We start from the raw sequence: 21,760 nt of genomic DNA, 5'->3' as shown, positions 1-21,760 counted from the left end.
TGAATACAGTGAAGTCGCTCCTAGCCAATGGTTTGCTGTTTAAGCATGAGCAGAAACACAGGTCTCCCCTGAATAAATCTGAAAGGGGCAGTGGGAGATGAAATAAAATTTTGTGTTATGGTCCCGAGTCACAGGCAAGGCATTCTTTTCAGCCACGCACGGACGTGGGGGAGATTGGAGTCGACACTGTGCTGTGGACTGTGTCACAGTCCTGACAGCGTGATCTGGGTTTTCTACTCCCATCCCTTGCGACCCCAGGGAGGTCAAAGCACGATGCAGGGTCTGGCATCTGTCTTCCCGGCGCGACATCCCAGTCCCCGGGGGCGGCAGTCACAAGGAAGAGAGCCTGGTTGGAGGCAGAGTTTGACTTAAACTTACAGGTACTTCGTATCCTGAGAAAAGCCTTCCCACAGTCTCCTTACTTTATCTGTTCAAAAGCCTTGGAGGCAGGCAGGTCAGGACATTGGTATTTCATGCTTCGGATGAGCTTGCCCACCAGCCCGCTGAATTGGTGCACAAACTGGGACTAAGGTCCAAGCCTTCCTCCCAAGCCATGGCTCATTCCGACAACCCCAAGCTGAAAGTCCACTGCGGGCCCTGGGACGTGGAGCATGAGGCTGCTCCCACTCTAACATGTGGCACAGGAGGCCATTCAGCATCTTTCTGTGCACCGTCCATCCAGCGCTCTGGCTGAAGTAAGAGCTGGGCTCACTTCCCCAAGGTGTTGAGAAAAGAAAATTGCACGATCTCTTAAGGTACGTGGACGAAGAATGCCATGCGCTGTATCAGTAAACAAAGGGTGCTGTGACCATCAGGCCATCAGCCATTGCGGCCGGCCACCAGCGGTGCCCCTGAGGAGTCAGGATGCGAAAGCACAGGACACTGGCCCTGGAGCGCCAAGGTGCAGATCACAGGAGTGATTTCAATGAGCCCAGACTCCTGCATCTTCCCATTCACAGGAAAGCGCTCAGTTCCTTAACTTGAGATACCCGGCTTTCTCTAATTAACAGTGATCGCTTGATGTTCCGACTACCTGCTGTTTGTTGCAAAAGCTCCTGTATATCCTGGCTCCTCCCTTACGTCTTCCGAGCAGTCCCTCAGAGCTCCTGGAGAGGCTGCCTTTGGGGCTCGGAGTCCTCAGCAAGTTCATTGAGTAAACTACAACTCTTAACTTTTAGGTTGTGCATTTAGCTTTCGATTGACATAAGAAACTATCAATGCAGCACCAGAAGCTTATGCCAGCACCATGCTTTTTACCCCCACAAAGACGGATGAAGGTGGGTCAGGAATTGCGTGATGCTAGCGGATCCCGAGACTCGGAATCAAAGCACCGTGCGGCACTGATAAATATTCATCCAGCGGCACGTCCAGTTGCAGTCCATTTAGCATGAAGTGGTGAGCTGGAAGACAAAAGCCCGAGAGCTCGTTATCATGAGCCGACTTGGAAAAGTTTGGAGCAAGTTCTGAAGCAATTAAGGTTGCATTGGAATAATGTGATGAACATGCTCATTTATTTATTGTTGGGCGGCTCCGAGATGCCCAGCTACATCCCGCCGGCGGATGCCTGGCAGCCGCGGGACGGCTGATCATCACGTGGAAAAAGAATTATTTTTAACTCCCCATTATGAGAGGAAGCACACATCTGGAGCCTTGCAAGGAGGGATTATCAGCTGTTCAGCTGAGAAAAAGCCGGGTGTCTACAATGCATCGTTTTCCAATTATTTTGATATTTTTCAATGCCTTAAATGCTAGAGGCATATAAAATTCAGCTCATTTAATCCCTCTAAATTACAGTTTCTCCATCTGTCATGGTTTTACAGTTTAATAAAATCATTACTTTTTATAAACCCAGTAAAATCATGGAAACTATTGGAGTTAGCACAGCTTCAGCTCAACTTTCTTTCTTTTTTTTTTTTTTTTTTAGGAAGAATAAATATATCTGAACTGGAAAATAAATTTCATATTTTCAGTCTGCTAAGAGAGTTTGGGGATTTTTACTGGGTCACTTATTCAAGCTGACAAAAAGCAATGTACTTTCTTATTTTTCTTATGTGATATTCCCAAAGACTGTAGCATCGGAAAGTTGTGCTTTTTTTGCTGAAATAAAAAGAAATAAGCCAGACTCCCTGACCCCCATAAGTCAATTCCACATCCCTATGGCTTTGACTGCATTTAGCAATCTTTCTTTATTGAAACTCACACATCCAGGTCAGAGCTCTGAAATGTGGAACAGAGCGATGGGGTGGGTCTGTGTACTTGGCTGAATGTGTGTCATGAAATAAGTCAACACGAACATATGCATGAAAAAGTGTTTGAAATTTGCACTGGCAAAGAGAGGGCAGTTGTGTTAAGGTCAATTTCATGCTGAAACAATAAGAAATGTTTTGCATTTTTTTAGAACCTCTGGGAAAACTGCATGGGAGCCCAGAATACATTCCTAAACTATGTATTACAGTTTTCAGAATTTCACCATTAGAAACTCAGTTTCTTTGGGAAGCCTCCAACCAACTTGTCTCCATGCCCACTAGCAAATACTCAGGTAGATGGATTTATAAAATAGGGATTCATTATTTCATACAATACAGGTCTAAAGCTGAATGACCACATGGTTGGTTCAAAAACTTACAGATACCTTCAAATGCCCAGAATTTTTCCATCTTTCTGCTCCAGTTTCTTCAGTGTGTTAGCTTGGTCCTTATGTTTCTTGCTTCTTGCCCCAAAATAGCTGCCAGTGCTCCCAGCATCACATCCTCATCCAATCACAGTTAAAAGCAGGACAAAGTCAGGTGTCTCTTTAATGAAAAATGCCTATCTTTCTCCCAAACCTCTTCTCCTGCTCTCTAAACAGCATTTTCCAATTTCAGATTTTTGCCAAACATGCTCACAATTTTTCCCATAATTACAATATTTGTACTATTATTTCTGTGATATTTACTTTAAAAGTCTTATTTTACTTAAAGAAATATATTTGAGAAGAAAACTTTTAAAACAGGAAACTGTCTACATACTATGAATGGAAAAAACCATTATTCTGTGTCAAAAATAGGTAATTATGGAAATAAATAAAATAAATACGGGGCATCATGACCTTGATGCTGCTACTTGCCTTAGGCTTTGAGCCTGAGTTCTGCACCCTTTATGTCAGAAAGGAAGCTTCCAGAGCATCAGAAAGGGGATATAAATGCATCAAATGGACAGCAACCTTAGTGCAACCAGAAGAGCCTGAAGACTTTTGTACAGTTGTGACTATCAGTTAGTCACAGTGAGATGAAATGCAGTTCAGCTCTACCTGTCTATACTGCAGAATCATGCCTGACCCCCTGGAGAAGAGATCCCACCTTGTGGCTGACCAGGTTGGGAACCCACAGTGGCCAGCAACATTAGCCCCTCCCCCATCCCGGGGATGAACCATGGTTGGTCTAATCCAATCCAGATAATCCCACTGCCCTGGCCGTGACTGGGCCAGACATGGGGCATGTGACCCTGTTACGGCCAATCAGACATTAGGAGATGTCTTCTAGGACCTTCTGGAAAATATCTTCCTCTTTGATAATAATTATAGTCCAAGAACGCTCCTGTGAGCCCCTGTTCTTACTGGCCGAGTCCTCTGTGCCCTGTACCTGCTCACATTTAGGGTGTATGCATGTGTCTCTTGGGTATGGCTTATGCCTCGGTTATTTACAGTGTCTGACCTTGTGTGTCCTGTGCTCTGCACCAGCATAATCCTCCTCTCATTAACCTACACAGATCCCAAGCATCTTTTTACCTTCAAAAAGCAGGTGCAAGGAAGACTTCTATGAGTTAATATATTTGGGGAGGAGATGCTAACGAGACAAAAATATTACACAGCAAATGCAAAAATTAAAATACAAAAAAATTCTTCTGCAAAAAAAGCAAAAAGTCTGGGGAGTGTATCTGTATCAAGTATTGGAGGTTTAATAGGTTTAATAGGTTTAATGTTGGAGTTAGAGTATGGCTGGACCTGGGGAGGGAAGGTCTGGAGGCTGCAGCTGGACAGCCAGAGGAAAAGTCACTGGCGACTTCAGCCCGAAGCAACGGCGCTCAGTCTGATAAGCTGCTCTGAGCTTGTACAGAAGCCGCCACATCCATCTGCCATGGCCTCACGGTGATAACGGCTTTTGCTTCCTTTTTGCCTTCCAGATCTCATTTGATTTCCTCTCATTAGAAGAGATTTCTGGGAAGTAGTCCCCAGGCTCGGAAGGGAGTAGTGATGGGGTTAAACTGGCAAAAAAAAAAAAAAAAATACAGATCTGTATGTACCAAAGGAAGATGAAAGACAAATTTGGAAACTTCCTTCTTTCACAAAATATTGGATAATCGTCGACTAGACACTGGTCCTGGCCTATCCTGGGGGGCGACCGTTGCTGGGGAGTGAATGTCTTATCCCCTCAGAATTCAGATGCTGAAGTTCATGTCCCCAGATTTGATGGTATTGAGAGATGGTACCTTTGGAAAGTAGCTGGGTTCAGATGAGCTCATGAGGCTAGTGCCCTTACAAGAGCAGGTTCCCGGGAGCTGGCGCCCTCTCCCTCCCCCTGCTGTGTGAGGACTCAGCAAGCAGTCACCAGGCAGCAGGAGAACGCTCCCCTAGACCCGAGCTGGCTGCAGCCTTGAGCTTGGACCACTCACCTCCAGAGCTGTGAGAAGTATATTTCTGCTGCTTATGCCACCCAGCCTACGGCATTTTTTCTTTAACGGCAGCCTGAGCTGAGGAAGGTGACAGTGAATAAAGGAGATGTAATCCTTGTCCATGATTTTTCCTGCAACTAGATGATGACTATGTCCCATTACAGTCCTTGCACCTGGTAGAGGCTTACAGGCTCCTTTTATTTCCCTGGGGAATAAATGATATGACCCTTTTATAGGGGCCCGCTGTTCAGAAAGCCCATTTTGGACCATTTAAATGCAAAACTCTGTCTGACCCCAAACTAGGTGGGGGTTTGGAATAGTTGAGATGGTTAAAAAAAAAAAAACTAACTAAAATAAAAGAAACAAAACAACTTATATCCCTTTTTATTTTTCCCTTCTTATTTTTTTCCTCTAGAAATTAGATTTTTGTGGCATCTGCTTCTCCCTAAATTCTGGGAAGCCTCGTCCAGACGGTAAGAGGCACACTTTAATCTTTTCTGATTAAAGGGATGGACTTTGGAGATACCACGTAATTTGAATTTTTCTCCTTGACGGATGATTTTCCATTCCTGTTGAGATAACCCAGGATGCAGGCTTGGATGATTATGAGACGAGAGGAAATGCGTAGTCCTTTCAGGAAGAAAGGCCATCACCAGACTCAGGCGTTCCTTCCAGCCCTGCAGGAGAGGGGAACCAAACACAGCTCCCAGGCAGGTTCCCGAGTTTGCTCTGACAAGTTTCCATGTTCCCATGAGTGAGTCCAGCAGCAACTACCACTGTTTGGGTTCAGAGACGTCCACGGAGGAGAAAGGAGGACAGCTCGCCGTTCCTGCGCTGGAACGAAGGACGTGGTCTCATGAATTTCAGGCTCTTGAAGGTTTTTTTTAACCTTAGTGGATCCATGACACCAACAATTGGGGAAGAAGCATATTAGAGGAGAAACACATCCCATGAGAGTTGCTGAGGATAGGAGGCTCCTGTCCTTTATTGGACTGGTTATAAAACTTGACACAAGCCTGTACTATTTGTTTTGCCACTGCGGTGCCGCTGGTGAGATGAAGAGCTACGTCGTGGGAGTGCTCAGCAGAGACCCCTCCCACCGTTTTATGAGGCTGGGGGCACCCTGCCCCCCAGAGTCAGAAATTAATATCACCCTCACACAGCAGGGCGAAAGGAAGGAAGATATGGGGTGGAGACGTTTTGGCCTCAGAACAATAACTCTGTCGACTGAGTTAAATGTGTTCGACTCGGGCAGAGGGACACCCGCCTGTGTGAAGTCGTCCTGGCTCCCGGCAGCCGCGCGGAGCCTGTGGAGCAGCTCAGCTGGAGGGGAGGAGGCTGGTAGCCCAGCTGTCCCGAGCTCCCGCGTCTGTGTGTTTCGAATGTCCTGGAATTATCCGTGGGGACTGACAGATTGAGATTCATAGATGTCTCGAGCGCAGAGCTGTTGTGGGAGATTTCCAAATTCCCCACGTTCATTTATAACTGAATGTAGGATTTCAGTCGCTTCCTCTGTATGGTTGGAAAGCCAGCTTAGTGGGTCCATATGTGCTCCTGGGGGTGCATTTTGAGGACGTTTGCTGAGAACTATAAATGCGTCCAGTAATGTTTCTCTCGGCATCTAGAACAGTGCTAAGAGGAGGCATCTGGGAATCGAACCATCTCACACCTGTCGCACAACACTCGCACAAGTCCGATGGGCCCCCGGCCTTCAGACATGGTCCTATAACTCCGGGTTGTATGACTCTGGCTCTGGGTTGCCTCTCACCCTGCAGGCTGTAGACCCGTCCTCTGCGTTCCTGGATTCTGGGCTTGACTCCTCCAGCCCTGAGGGGACCAGCCATTTGCCACAGTCCTCGATCTCTAGTTTCCTGTGACCTGAGCTCTTAGGACGCCTCTGTACCTAGTTCTCATATAATGTTACCTCCTTTGACCCATGGAGCACAGATTCTGCTCGACTGAGGGGACCCCACTCAACGTTTCCACGGACGGGGATGCGAAGTTCGCTCTGAACAGGAGCAGCTGCTATGAAAACAAACGCTGAATGGCTCATTCCACTTCCCACCCAGCGCACACTTTTTGATCTTTCACTTTATGTCAGCCCAGGGGGACAGAGATGGGTAAGACTCTGTCCCAGGCCTGCAGACGCTTGCAGCCAGATGGCAGATGCCACCGTGGATGTGATAAATGAATAAAGTGCATCGATGTCTAACAGTCAATGATACGAGCAAAGGATAAGAGGGGACAGAGGGAATGACCATTCATCTGCAAGGGGGAGGGTGAGAGGAGAAAGTTAAAAAGAAAGCTTTGGAGTTCGAGATTTGCAGATACTAGTAAATAAAATAGATAAACAACAAGTTCGCACTGTGCAGCACAGGGAACTATATTCAATATCTTATAGTAACTTATGGTGAAAAGAATATGAAAATGCATATCCGTATGTTCCTCTGTGACTGAAGCATTGTGCTGTGCACCGGAAACTGGTGCAACATTGTGAACAGACTACACTTGAACAAAAATTAAAAAAAAAAAAAAGCTTAACTGGGGAGGTGATATGTGAGCCTTGAGCCCATGGTCATAAATCTGCTTCCAGGAGCAAGAGGTGAAGGCTTCTTGGCTCCAGGAGACTGAGCTTTAGTTTTGGATCCACTGCCGATGACCTGTGTACACCTGAGACGCTGCTTACATTTTTTTCTCTTCTGATGTTTGGCGTTGCTATAGTGTGAGCCAACATTCACAAATAAAAATTCAAAACACTACCAGGGCTCCAGAAAACCGTCTCCTGTCCCCTCCCAGCCCCCACTTTCCCCCGAGAGTAACAACGACCCACCCTTCTGACACTCTAAACTCAGTAGAGCAAAATGAGCCTCTGGCTTGGACAGGCACCTCCCCAGAGAGGCCAAGGGGCCAAGAGGCTCCGGAAGGGGCCTCAGCCTTCCCCGGGGAAACACGGCGCCGTCCCGCTGCGTACCCACCAGCATGGCTCAAGTGAAGGCGCAGTTTGCGAAGTGTGGGCAAGAATGTGGGGTGGCCAGATCTCTGATGTTCTGCTGAAGGAGAGTCCGTTGGTACCAGTCCTTTGACAGATTCTTTGGAAACACCCATCAAGGCCGTACGGGCATGACAGCCGAGTGGCTCCTGACTTTCTCTCCACCAAGGATGGCTTTGGTACTTTCCCTCCATCTTACGCGGGACTTAGGAGGTCCTGATGATAACGGTGCTCTCAAGAGGAGTAGCACTCTTTCGTGAGCAGCACCTACCCTGTGCCCGGAACTCTGCTCCGGGCTTTGCATTTATTAACTCATTGAAACTTCACACCCCTGGAAGCGGGTCCTGTCATTATCACCTGTATGCTGATGAGGAAGAAGAGGAAGGAAGGGAATTCCCACATCACCGGGCCAGCAGGCAGCAGAGGCGGCCTCTCGGGTCCTGTTTATGGGGCTGCAGACACAGCCTTACCCACTCTCCTCTGTATTACAGGGAAGACGGAGGGACACTGCATCGGAGCTTGGACGCTGGGGTCAGACTGGCTGGGTCAGTGCCTGACTTTTAGCTTCTTGCCCCGTGTGACCCAGGTAAGTTTTTTTTTAAACTAATTTTTAATAGTTGATTTACAATTTTGTGTTAGTTTCTTGTGAACAGCAAAGTGATCTAGTCTCTTTTCCAGATTCTTTTCCATTATAGGTCACTACAAGATACTGAATATAGTTCCCTGTGCTCTATAGTAGGACCTTGTTGTTTATCTGTTTTATATACAATAGTGTGTATCTGTTAATCTCAAACTCCTAATTTATGCCTCCCCACTCCTTTCCCCTTTGGTAACCATAAGCTTGTTTTCTATGTCTGTGCATCTGTTTCTGTTTGTGGTTTGTTTGTTTTTTTTTGTAGATATACATTTTTATTGAAGTATAGTCAGTTTACAGTGTTGTCAATTTCTGGTGCACAGTATAATGATACTTCTGTTTTGTAAATAAGCTCATTTGTATCATTTTTTAGCTTCCACATGTAAGTGACTTACTTCGGTTAATATGATCATCTCTAGGTCCATCCACATTGCTGTAAATGGTATTACTTCGTTCTTTTTGATGGCCAAGTAGTATTCCATTGTGTGTATGTGTGTGTGTGTATATTATCTCGTATCTTTATCCATTCATCTGTTGATGGATGTTTAGACTGCTTCCATGTCCCAGATGCTATAAACAGTGCGGGCAAGCGTTTTAACTCTTATTCCTCAGTTACCTTACCTGTAAAATGAGGAACCAAGTGAGGTCATCTGGGCGGACAGTACTGGCGCCCAGTGAGGGCTTTATAACTGTCGTTCATCCTCACTGTCACTCTGTTACTCTGCCGTTGCGTCGCTACGCCGAGTTGTTCCAATGGGATCACCTTCTCAGTGAGGAATTCCCAACCATTTCCTAAAATGGTACCCCGCCCACCAATCCCACTCTCTCCACCTCCTCCCAGCCGCACTCCTAGTGGCCTCCGAGGCACTGAACCTTTCACTAAGACACCTGCTTAGTGTCTGCCTTCCCCACTGGAACCTAAGTCCCCTCAGAGAGGGGCTTTTCATCTGCCTTTTTCCCATGTTTTACACCCAGACCCCAGGCAGTACTGGACACACAGCAGCTGCTCCGTGAAGCACTGTCGTCTTCTTAATTAAGATCATTGTCAAGTTCAAGCCAAACAGTCCTGCAGCGCTAAGAGGGGAGGTGGGTTTTGACGGAGCCTCGCTCCTCCTGAGAAGCCCATCCTCCCTCCTAGACAAAGCCCCTGGTCAGCCGTTGCACGTCCTTTGTTACATCCAGCCACCTGCACAATGACCACTTTATTACCCCGATTCATCGTGTTGTCTGCATTTTGAGGCAGCTGGTCCTAAGTTTCACCCACGTGCTCACCCACTGCAGGGTCTGTCTGCGTCCGGTAACTCCAGGGGGAGGGCCAGTGCAACCGGCAGCTGTGAAATGCGTGCCTGGGGTGACGTTCCTCCAGTTTCTGGACGGCCGCTTGGTGACCCGAGTATCCTGGGGGGAGAACCTGTGTGTCCGCTGAAGACTCGAGGGCGGAGGCTCCCCAGACGTGGCGAGCGTGACTGTCACACGTGCCTGACGGTCAGCTGCGGAGTGGGGACGTCTGCCTGGGAGTCACCTGATGGTGACGGGGTCAGGGAAGGCGTGGGACTCCTCTTCCTAACAGGGTGGGAACCCATCATCCCACCGGGACCACCTGTGGGTGTCCAGGTGTACCTGCTCCTACTCCAGACTTTATCCTCCTGCAGATCGGCTCTCAAACCCTGTCCCTGGAGCTGAATGCAACCTTTCTGCTCCATTTTCAGAGAGTCTCAGTTTCCTCACTTGTAAAGTAGGGGTAATGAGAGCTTCTGTTATTATCAGCATCACTGTTAAATGTCCCGATCCCTCGTGCTTAGATCAGGGCTTGGCTCACGGCTAAGTGTCTTAAATCTAGGCTGTGATTTTCTTCTAGCCTCCCCCTCTGTGGGCCTTTTTCCTCCACCTGCTCTGGTTTCTCTCCTTGCCATGGCTTTGAGGTCTCACGCAGGATCTCAGACCCCCTGTCCACCTGATTTTGGACCTCAGCTCCCTACAGCGGGCCCACCTGGGGATTCCAAAGGGGAAGAAATGTGCATGTCCAGCCTGAGGTCCCTCTTGAGACAGAAATGAGATTTATCCGAGTAGTCAGCTGTGTTTGTTTTGGATAAAAAGCCGGCCCGGCAGCTGCAACACCGCCCATCTGCAGTAACGCAGCCTCCTCAGCACCAGGAAGACAGGCTGGTTGTGCGTGTCGAATGCAAGGTCACTAGTGGCTCGAGAGACCGGGTGTGGAGCTGGCCTTGGCACACCCGTAGCGCCCTGTGGTGACTGAATTCGCAGCCCCGTGCTTCGCCGTGGAGCCCCGGCTAGCGGCCTGACTGCCCACCAGAGTGCGCGCTCTCCCTGGCACAGGGCTGGTGAAGATCGCAGCCCTGCGAATATCTGTCCAACGAATGAAGGGATCCGGGAATGATCAAGAAAGCAGAGTGCGGGTTTAGTAATAGATGGGACGCCTTCAAGGGGAGAGCGGGCAGACTCAGGCGCGCAGCTGCCCTGAGTTTCTTTGACAAGTTGGTTACATAGGGTGTGAAAATGAATGGGTGGAATATTCAATGGGGAGGAAGGAGTGCGGGGTCGCATTCCCTGATTTCCACCCGGCTCCACCTTCCTGAGGGGAGGAGGGTTTTTGTCCTTGTTTAGTCTGGATCAGAAGTGTCCTGGCGTCGGTGCACGATGGGCGCTTCTAATCTGCAAGGCTAATTTTATTGAAATGAGGGCACAATGAGCAAAAGGTTACATTCAGATGCTGGAGATGCCTGCCTCTCCCCGTCTTTCTTTGTCGGCCCCCAGGACACTTGTCACCCCAAAATGTGTGATTTCTTACCAATCCAGAGGTTCCTGCTTTTCTTTTTCTGCCCAAGGACCCCTGTTGTTCACAAGATGTGTGTTTCCTGCCACTTGGCTGGTGCCCCCCTTTCTCTGCTCATGTCTAGCTGCCTGCCTGCGCTGACAAGGCTAATTCTGTCCAGGGTGGGACTCGTCTAGGGGGCAGCCTCTGCTCCGGGCCTCCCCACTGTGTTGGCTGCAACTTGAGCAGATCCGTTTCTCGAATCCTCTGTGCACAATCATGCTTTCTTCTCTTTCGTCTTCCACAAGCATCACCCCGCAAACTGCATGTGCTCCCAACTCTGTCTCAACACCTGTATTCCAGAGATTCAAACGAACAGCATGGTCTTGCCCATTGATACGTCAGGGACTCCAGACTATTCAAGAAGTTTCGAAAAATTGAAACATATGACCACAGATAAAAATTGGAAACTAAAAAAACTGCGGCTTCCTGGGAGCCAGCAGTGTGCTCGGCCATGCGCTCTGGCCACATGCCCACCGCTGCCTGCGGCCCCCAGAGTGCAGCCCCCATGCCCTGCTGGCCCTGGTGATGCATGAAATAAAGCTGGGAACAGGTCGGAGTTTTGCTTAATTTGTGCCTTCGGTGACGAGGAGATGCACAGGGTCTGGAGAAGACGCCCACAGCGAGCGCTGGGTGCAGCCTGGCTTCTAAGACGAGCTTCACGATTCTTGACTTCAAGATGGGGGCCTCCCTGGGCTGGGGAACCCGATACCTTTGCTGAAGACCTCATCCAGAGAGCGGCCCAGAGTGTGGTCGGAGCACCCCCGGGGCGCTCCTGGAGAACCCGGTTAAGACACCCAGCAGAAACCTCTTCGCTTTGGACACCGATCTGTATCGTGAGCGAAGAAGGCTGGCAGTTAGATTCCAAATATCCCATCCCACTTCTGAACACTGTTCCCAAACCAGGCGGCACAAAATGGCAAAAAGTCTACGCGCTCCTCTTGCACATGGTGGCTCCTCCATCGACCACGTCGCTCGTCCGGGTGAGGGCGGCCTCTCCACGGTGACTCCTGTCGGGAAAAGGGATTGATGATTTCAAAACCAGAGCCAGAGGAAGCGAGTTCCCTGTCGGGGAATTTCATGATGATGAAAAAGAAATTTGAAAAGAGAGGGAGGAGGGAGGTGGGAATCAGAGAAGACGTGTTGAGGGAAGCAGAGGTCCCAAGACCTGACAGGATGAGGACCAGGGGATGCTGGGCCCTCGCAGCTGGAAAAGGCACGGAAAGGGGGTCCCCAGCAGAGCCTGCACTAGGAACCTGCCCCTGCCGGTGCTGTGGCTTTAGGACTTGGAATCTCCAGGAATACGAGATAATAGATGTGTGGGTTTTTGTTTTTAAGCTGCTGAGTGTATGGTGGGTCCTTACAGCAGCAAGAGGAAACAAACACAGTGCCCAAGTCGCTCGCTCCCTGATGCTAGAGAGCGGAACTCAGCATTAACAGAGCTCACTGGCAGAAGGACCAGAAGTGAAACCAGGAACGGCACATTTGTGTCACAAGATGATGACAACAATAAAGCTGGTCTTCAGCCGGTGAAGGGAGGCACAGCCAGAGTGCTTTTGCTTTTGCGGCTCATTGAGTCCCAACAGCAGATGTGACACAGGCATTCTCATCATCTCCACTTCACAGATGGACAAACGGAGGCCCAGAGACGCCAAGTACGTGACTCAGAGTCACACAGCCGGCAGGGCAGAGAGGCCAAGCTGACTCGGGCTGTGAGGCTCCAGACCCCATGGTCTTAACCACTGCTCTGAATTGCCTCTTCTAGGAGGCTGGGTTTGGAATAGAAAACTTAGAGTAAGAGAATCAAAAAGCCCATTCGAATGAATCAAAAATCTGAATGGTAGGAATCTGTGCATGTTAGATGTCTGTTCTGAACTTGCGTGAAGATTTAACAGTGATATCCAAGGGGGGGACTTGCCGATGCCTTTTTGGGAGAAAGATCAGCTGGCTTTTGTAGTCACTATTATTACTGTTACTGTCTCTTATATGCAAATATTATGCCATTTTAAAAAGCACTTCCATCTTAATTTAAGTAGCCACATTCCTCTTCACTTCCCGGCTCACCAAACCCTTTCATCTTCTTCGAAAGGTTATGCTGATCCCAAATTCAATTAATTGCTTCCCAGACTCTGCCTTAAATAATGGAATCCAGATTAATGGGGCTTCATTGACGTTGAAGACGAGTTACTGATGATGGTGGGCTTGCCGTTTGGCGGGTAGACCCATGGACGGTTTGCACCGCCTGTGAGGGACTTTGTAAATAGTTTTCAAACATTTGGCTGCTCTGGGCTATAAATAGCCCTTTTGCTATTATGTTAAAATCTATTTAAATTAATGTTTAATTACACTGGAACTGCCTGCACGATTTAACGTAAAATTAAACTTTTAATATGTGAGTAAATCTCTTTAAGATCCTAGCCTTCATCTTACCTCCTCTCCGCTAACAATTTCAGCACCTAATTCAGAGGGAGGCGGAGGCTGGTCCGGGGGGTGCTCATCCCTTACCTTCACTGGGCATTTTTCTCCATAACAGACGTAACTGGGTGTGCTGTCTGGCTGGTCTCCATAATACATCAGAATGCCTTTTGTGTGTTGCCTTCTGCCCGACTCAGACATTTAGTCAAGGACGGAATCAACATCCTCATCAAAGGCTTATTATCCTCCATCATCAGTTACCTCTCCCAGCTCTGCCCTTTTTTTTGGGAACCTGGTGTCAGGTTGTGACTACCTTACACACCCCCCTTCTTTATCCCAGGATGGGGAGAAGGGGGTCTCTGGAAGGTAAGGGAGGACATAGCTTCTGCAAAGCTCCTTCCAGCCACTCAGCTTCTGCCTGGAGGCCCCCCCACCCCCGTCTCCTTAATCATTTACTCATCTGCCTCCTCTTCTGACGGGGCTGCGGCCCCCCCCCCAAGTCTGAGTGACGCCCTGGATTAAATTTCCAGAGTCTAAATGCAATCCCCTCCCATTGCTCAGAAGGCTGCCGTTTGGCTCAAACGGTTGAAATGGGCCTTTCAGGGAATTTCACCCAATAACTCACGTGGTGCCGAGTGTCACCTCTGAATTTATCTTCAGTAAAAGCTTGTCTGGGTTCAAGGAATAGAGGGAACTTCCCGGGCTCTGGGGTGGCCTGAGGAGGGAGGGGAAACGCCACCTTCCCTGGTCACCTCTCCGTGTATCTAACAAATCACTAAGCAGATTTGCTGGAAGCCCTTCTTTGAGTTTTACAAGGAAGGTAACATCCTATCTGACAGATCTTCGTTCTGTGCTTCAAAAACCAACGAAGAACAATCCTTTCCCATTCGTGCTCCCCGCATTCTGGGCAAGTGTGAAGTCTGGGAAGTTCGATTTTTCAGGCCGTCTGTGCGCTGGGTACCACTCACCCTCTCATCCCTCCTTCTCATCAAAGCATTTGGTCCAGATAAGTGTGCGCCAACCAGCTGGGAATTTGGGACGGTTTCTTTCCTCTCAGGATTTAGGGATATTAGCCTCTTTTATTTTTCCTGCACTTTGACTATATTCTGGTTTTCTCAGCTGAATTCGAATCATTACTTAAAAATGACTCATTCGCACCGGCCCCATGCCTGGCTGTGCGTCTGGTGTCAGGGACGCAGGGAGGAGACCCCGGCCCCACCATCCAGGCGAAGAGACGGCCAGGTGGAGAGGGAAGTCCCTCAGACTTGCGGAAACCACCCTGCGTGGGGTTGTCGCTGGCTTCCCACTTCACTGGCATGGATTTCCCCAAAGCTGTTCTGCATTTCTAGTAATTTCTCTTTGGAGGCTCCTCGAGGAAGACTGAATGTCTAATAAATTATCCAGCCTTAATGAGACAAGGTGTCCTAAAATCACGGCCGACTGTCAACCACTAGGACTGTTGCCACTGGCTTTTCTTGACCGTTTGTGATGGTTTATAATTAATTACAGCTCTTAAAACCCAGGCATCCATTATAGAGATAACACAGAACAGAGCCTTTTGTATTGGATTCTCTGTCTTTTTGTGACTTCCCTTCCCTTCCACCAGAAAGCTCCTGCAGTGGGTCTTTGTGTGCAAATCCTATTTATCCTTCTTAGGGCTTGCAAGCCACCTTTTCCTCCAGCATTGGGGGGGGGGGATTTTATTTCTTGATGATTGTCTATTGTTTCAACACAAAAGGAGACAATCAAGTGAACATTAACCTTGGCTTGGGCAGAACATTAATTATTATTGGGATAAAGGCCACAGTGCCTTCAGGTACCATCAAAGAAACAAATGTTTGATTTGCAAGTGCGAAGTTAGGCGTGAAAAGTGAGGGGAAGGAAGAAGGTCCCCACCGCTCAGTCGTGGAGCTGGAGTAGGGCCAGTTCTGGGCGATGTCTTCCTTCGGGTGTTCTGCTAAGGACAGAGTAAGAGCCTGGTGCTCCTTTGTTATGAATTGTAGTTTCTGTTTTATTTGTTTGTGTTTTGCTTTTGTTGTTGTTGGGGCAAGGAATAGTGACTTTAGTCGGAAAGCCAATAGACCGAGAAGAGGGTGGACCAGTGTCCCAAAGATCCATCTTCCCTGAGTTGGAATTCAGCCCTCTTCTAGATTGAAAGGGAGCTGAACTGTAGTTCTGAAGCGCTGGCAAACTTTCATGAAGGTGTTTGCTCTGGAAAAGTCAGTTTTTGATCCTCAAAGGGAATCACCAAGACTACTAAATTGAAAAGCAAGCAAACTAACAAAAAAACAAGAATTGACTTGAGTAAATGTAGTTCTCACTGCCACAGACATGAAACTCTGTGGGGAGGGGGTAGCTCAGTGGTAGAGCGTGTGCTTAGCATGCGCGAGGTCCTGGGTTCGATCCTCAGTGCAGCCTTAAAAAAATTAAATAAATCTAATTACCTCCCCTCTCCCCAGGAAAAAAAAAAAAAAAAAAGCTTAAAAAAAGATGAAAATCTAAGCATGTTGCTTTTCTTCTCTCAAACTCATTTCCCCTCATCTGTAAAATGAGGGCTCTGAGTAAGGCCCAGGCAGGTCTCCCAGGAGTATAGTGGGAAATCCATGTGACACGTGTGCTGGTCACATCAAAGCCCTTCCACAGTGAATGCTGGGAGGCCACGCAAACCGTATCCCTGCCTCGGAGTGTCAGGAGGGGCAACGACATAGCAATGATTGTGAAAAGTCCTGCAGTAAAGAAGCCTGTTTAAATGTGCTGGCATCTTCCATCCATTCATCCGCTTCCTTCTCAACTGTTTGCCAGGATGTCTCATATGAAAAAGGAGGGAGATGAGTGGAACTCATGCCTAAAATACACTTATTCAAATAAGTCAGACACATGAGTTTCTCACCTTTAGCCGAGCGGAAGTGTCACAGCTTTGAGCAGCCGCCGTCACCCGGGCCAACGCCAACACCTGGTCTTGTCGGTAGATGGTGGTTTCGTGTTGCCGAGTGGCCGGGGCTGAACACGGACATAACACAGCTTTCTGCAGAAACAATCAGAAGGCGCTTAATCCCTGAATAACTCAACCACCTGAAACAGGCTGGAAGAGTCACTCTTGTCTGTAGAAGAAATCATAAGGCAGTTTATTCTAGTAATTACCGTTCACGTAGGTGGATAAAATTTGAGGGAAAAAATTATGGCCACAAAAACTTGGAGCCCAAACTGATAAATTAAAACTCTTGAAACAGTTTCTTTCTCTGGTAATTGCCTTTCAATCATTTTGTCCGTCTTTGGGATCTGAAACAAACCAAAAACATGTCTTTATCCCATTCTGGGCTTTGAACGGCAGATTGAACCCGGGGCCTTGTACATGCTAAGCATGTGCTCAGCCACTAAGCTGGCGATATGTACTGCCCGGCTGTGACGAAATTCTGGCCTTAGATGCCTCCGAAATAATGGGGGCATTCTGTTAACTCCAAAATTGCACTTGGAGTTGAATTCTCTCTTCTGTCTTCATGACTCTTCTCTGTCGTTCATCTCTTGGGAGCAGGTCTGTGTTAATCGCCCAGCAATGGTTTAGGGGTTTGTAGAATACGAAATACTTGGGCTCTGGGCTTTGTACTATTTCTTTTCCATGTGTCATAATGTCTAGGAAAAAAAAAAATACCAAAACTGTCCTTGGAAGACCAGGTTCTAGAGGAGCACACAGAGACTCTTGATGGAATGAGCAGAGATCCCGCCTCGCTGTCACTTCCCCAGAAGCGCGTAGGTCCTTTCTGTGCTTGGCTGTTGACGCCGAATTTATGTTGCTGAACATAAAGTCATAAAAAAAAAAACAGCCTCAGTCGCACTGTTTTATCCAAGAGGTGTTTCTTTATTGGCCTCTTATGAGTGATTTCGACTTCAAATTGGCATCAATTCATGGCGTAAGTGGGACGGGGCACTCAGTAACTGGAATGTAATCGTGTCATCTGCTCCATTAGATGGCATTATCTGAAATGATTTCCTGGATCCACCCAAGGCGTGCATCCAGAGCGGACCCTGCTGTCGTGCATGCGGGAAATGATTTAAACAACTCTAAACGTCTCCAGGTCTTGTCAGTTGAGAAATCAGTAAAATGGGGTTTGCAGTGAAGCATCTGTTTTTCCTCTTCCAGCCTCGGTACCTCACTTGCAAAGGGCGACTGTTCAAGTAGGATGCGAGAGTTTCTTCCATAAACCCCTCAGTGCTTGGGTTGGTTCATGCCCTTTTGGGCACCACACCAGTCTTCATATGGAAAAGGAAATTCCCCTGGGCGGACAAGGTTGACACTTCGACACAATTGTTTTACTCCCGGTTCTTGGTACGCAGCATACATTCAAAATAACATTTGTAGAAAAAGGGATAAAGAAGGGAAGTCTACGACAGGAAAGCGAACGTGCTCGAAAGAATGTTCTCCCACGCAGAGTCACAAAAATGGAGCTGTTTCAATGCACAGAGATCTCTGAAAGCCATTCATTGCCAGAAGAATGACAAAACTTCCACCATTAACCACGTGGGACGTTATGACACAATGACTGTCCCTCGTGCTTTGTGTGTTTCATCTCCCTGAGACCACCGGCAGCCCCGTGGAGGGAGGTAGCATTGTTAGCACTTTGTAGATGAGAAGATTCAGGCTTGGCGAGAGGAGGTGAGTTCCCCGAGGTCTCAGAGCACCCAAGTGGTGAAGTCAGGATGCATACCCACCCCGTCAACACCCAGAACTTGTTAAACCTGGATATTAGTGACCGTGAGCCCCAAACACCCCTTTTCTCCTCCCACCACCGGACACACAGGCTGAGGAAGGTTAAAGCCAGTCATGTCTAGTGGTTTCCTAGACTGGATTTGATCACATTTTAGAAAATGTTACTACCAACTGGATGGGCAATGTGTATATAGTTCTCCCAACTCCGGGTGATAATTCCCAGAGCATGAGAGGCAGTAAGTGATCAGTATTGGGAGAACCACAGAAATGACACTTTCAATTAGGAGGGAAGGTCGGTTATGAAGAACCGCAGGCCGCAGCGGGGACCCGTTCTGGCGTTGACACGTTCTGCGCTTCGCTCTTCACGGCTTAGCAGAGAGTAAAATAAATTACCCATGAAAGCAAAGAAAACGTTTTCTCTGATAAGGAGTGTATCAAATGTGCAAACATTGGACTATGCAATAGGGCCGATGATCAAATGAGCTTGGTACGTCCCCTTGACGGAGGGAGTACAAGGCTTCTATAGGAATTCCGGCAGGTGGGCGGCTCTGCAGGCTTTATCTTACAATTCTGTCACCTCTGTCTTTACCGGTTCGTATGACACACCGTTGACATCTTCGTAAATGGATGTCATGGTTGAGACAAACTTTGATGGTCAGAACTTGGGGGGTTGGTAGAGTCATCTTTTTAAATTTGTCTAGAGTTTTTTTTTTTTCTCTCCCTTCCTTCTTTCCCTCCTTCTTCCCTCCCTCCCTTCCTTCCTTTTTCTTTCTTCCTAGGTAAGAGCTTTAATTCACACTTGAAAGCATGTTTCTCACATCAGGACCACCCATCTCTTCTTCTTAGCTGCCTTCCAACTCCTAACATTAGCTGTTAAAACAGGTACATTTCAGCCAAGGCGGTCTGATTGTCTACATGGATGGCTTGACAGGCACCCGGAGCCCCAGGCTCCCTCCATTTCACGACCGCACTGTAACTGCAGAATCACCCAAAGTGGCCCTGCCCTGCTCCTAACAAGAGGCCGGGTTGTCTTTCAAAGACAACAGAGCAAACCTGCAAGTCATGCAGCTGAAGGATGCGTACAGCAGAGATTTTTGACCTCAGGTAACACCCAGAACCCGCGTTCCAGTCCCTTCTACTCAGGAACACAAAGACATACAAAGTCAACTGCGTCTGTTTATGATGACAAAGTCACCTTTTTTCCCCCCAAAGTTGCACACAGTTTGATTTTTGTGAAAAAATGATGAAAACATATTTTAAAAAGACCAAGCAAGCCAAGAGGGACCTCTTACGTCTTCTGTCCGCTTCGACTTGCTGCAGAAATGGTTGCCCAACCCTTCAATCTGCAAATAAACGCCTGCAGCTTGGTAACTGCTTCCCGTGGTGCCCTGGGACAGCAGCAAAGATCAGACCCCGTCATATGTCCCTTTCTGAATCTGCATTGATTGACTGGGATTCGGGGCCGATCTAATGATAATTAATTACTGGATCTCAGCCTGCTAGCATCCTGTGATGATTGACGAACCATGCAGGGAAAACGGGGAAAATCTGCATTTCTTACACAGAATCAACGCGACAGGTAAGTAAAAGGGATCGTTGGCTACCTGGTTTGGCAAACAAAAAACTTATCTTTCTATCTTGACATTTCAAATGATGACCGTAAACTGCCATTTCCTTGGCTTCCTTTCTATGTCTCACCATTTCTATTACCAGTTACGACTATATTCCTATTAGCTGTCGCTCAGTTCACGTAAAATGATACATTCCCTGCAAGACGGTAGATTTCTGGTATAATTTGAAAGCTGCAGGCTAAATGAATTGCTCCTGAGAGATCGTTTTATTTCTGCAGACACAATATCGAGAACATTGGGAAAATATTTGTTGCATTTTCAAAATACACACTTCAGTCGTTGACGTCTTTTACAAAGAGAGCAGGCGTGAGAAACGAAGACGATGAACCACCGGAGGGAAATTTTACTTTTTGATTAGATAATTCACCTTGGTGATGACAGACTCGACCTCTTTAATTTTATATTCAGTATTTGATTTTCCAAAAGTCACACATGGGTTCACTCCATCAACTTTACCCTTTCTCTCATGGCATGACCTTAACGTTTTTTGTTTTTTTTTTTTTCTAAGAATTACTTTTTTGTACTTGCTGGAGAGTCAAAGCGCTATCTTAGTTTTACAGCGATGGTGTGTTTAGAGTTAAAAGAACTGTCAGATGACCAAGAGGAGCTGATGAAATGGCACAGAAAGAAGGCAGGTTGCCACACATCAGGACTGCACGCACCAGGTCTGAGATGAGCAGTCCTCAGAATGCCCCGCCCATCGGCGTCCCCCGTGGCGGTGATGTGATGTCAGGCGTCCCCCCCACGCTGGGACTGGGAAGTGAGACCAGCCATCTGGTCCTTTGGATGAAATGTGCTCTATTCAAATGGTGCATATTTTAAGGGTGTCAGAGAGACCAACTTCAGCCCCACGCGCTTTATTGGATGTCAGGGCTCAGCAAGAAATGACCGAGAAAATTCGATGGTAGTTTTTAAATTGCCGTGCTGGGTCTTTCTTTGCACCGTGGTAGCTGAGCCCTTGTAATTCCACGATTCTTGTCTGAATCTCAGTTTGGGTATTTAAGCCGCCCTAGGCTGGCTGCCATTTTTTTTCTAAAGTTCTCATGCAGTAAACGAATAGCTCCATTTTTACGATCACACCTGGTGACTTCACGTTCTGCTTGGGTCTCTCTGTTCTGGAATTTTTCATAAAGCCCCACCTTCTCCTCCACTGGGAATCTGTTCCTAGAAATAACCCCTGCAGCTTCTGGACCGTGTTTTCTGTGTGTAAGTGTGCTCCGAAATGCCGTCGGATGTTCAGCCTTCAGGACCCTCCCAAACGCCTCTTCCTTTAGAGCCAAGAAAGGGAGGTGGGGAGCAATGGCTGACGGGCTCTGAGATAGAAAGGGTCCAATGATTCCACAACCAGAAATGCTGGTTTTAGCCTCTCCGAAACTCTGGTTTGTGGCTGGGCTGAGATCAGAGCTTTATCTCCTCAACCCAACTTGCAGAAACTCAACACCCTTTCCTTTTTAGTGACTCCATTAGCTCCCAGGCTGCACCTGGTTTCTGACTTTCCAGCCTGGCTCCCAACGTGAGTCCAGCTGGATATCTTTGCAGACCACAGCCATGGGCCAGGTTGGATGGGGAAGAAAGTCACTTCTGGGTTAAAAACAGAGCAGAAAAACAAAACAAAACAAAACAAAAACACAGCATAACCACATAACAAAACCATCATAACAGCAGACAACAGCCATCTGTAGAATGCTGTGGCAGCTGAACAAGCAAAAATGATTGTCTGTGACACCGGAAGAGTTGGGGACTTTGTAATTGCTGAGGTGGGTAATCCAGTCAGGTATCTAACCTGAATCACAACTTGATTTCAGCTGTTTTGTATACTGTTCTCCCCAAAGGTCTGAAACAGAACTCAGTGGAGAAATGCCGTGTGTGTGTGTGTGTGTGTGTGTGTGTGTGTGTGTGTGTG

The 21,760-nt window shown here is 47.7% G+C and overlaps 1 long non-coding RNA gene across 2 annotated transcripts in view; it reads left to right on the top strand.

The window, feature by feature from the left end:
- The window catches only part of LOC123614927 (uncharacterized), a 135,238-nt gene that overhangs the window by 57,450 nt on the left and 56,028 nt on the right, over window positions 1–21,760 (top strand). For both annotated transcript variants that reach the window (XR_012503581.1, XR_012503580.1), the window contains exon 4: window positions 8,131–8,225. This is a non-coding gene — a long non-coding RNA (uncharacterized LOC123614927). The remainder of the gene's footprint in view (window positions 1–8,130; window positions 8,226–21,760) is intronic.

Source organism: Camelus bactrianus, chromosome 32 (genome assembly GCF_048773025.1).
Source record: "Camelus bactrianus isolate YW-2024 breed Bactrian camel chromosome 32, ASM4877302v1, whole genome shotgun sequence".
NCBI classification, from domain to species: domain Eukaryota; kingdom Metazoa; phylum Chordata; class Mammalia; order Artiodactyla; family Camelidae; genus Camelus; species Camelus bactrianus.
This window is presented reverse-complemented; position numbering and strand designations above follow the sequence as displayed.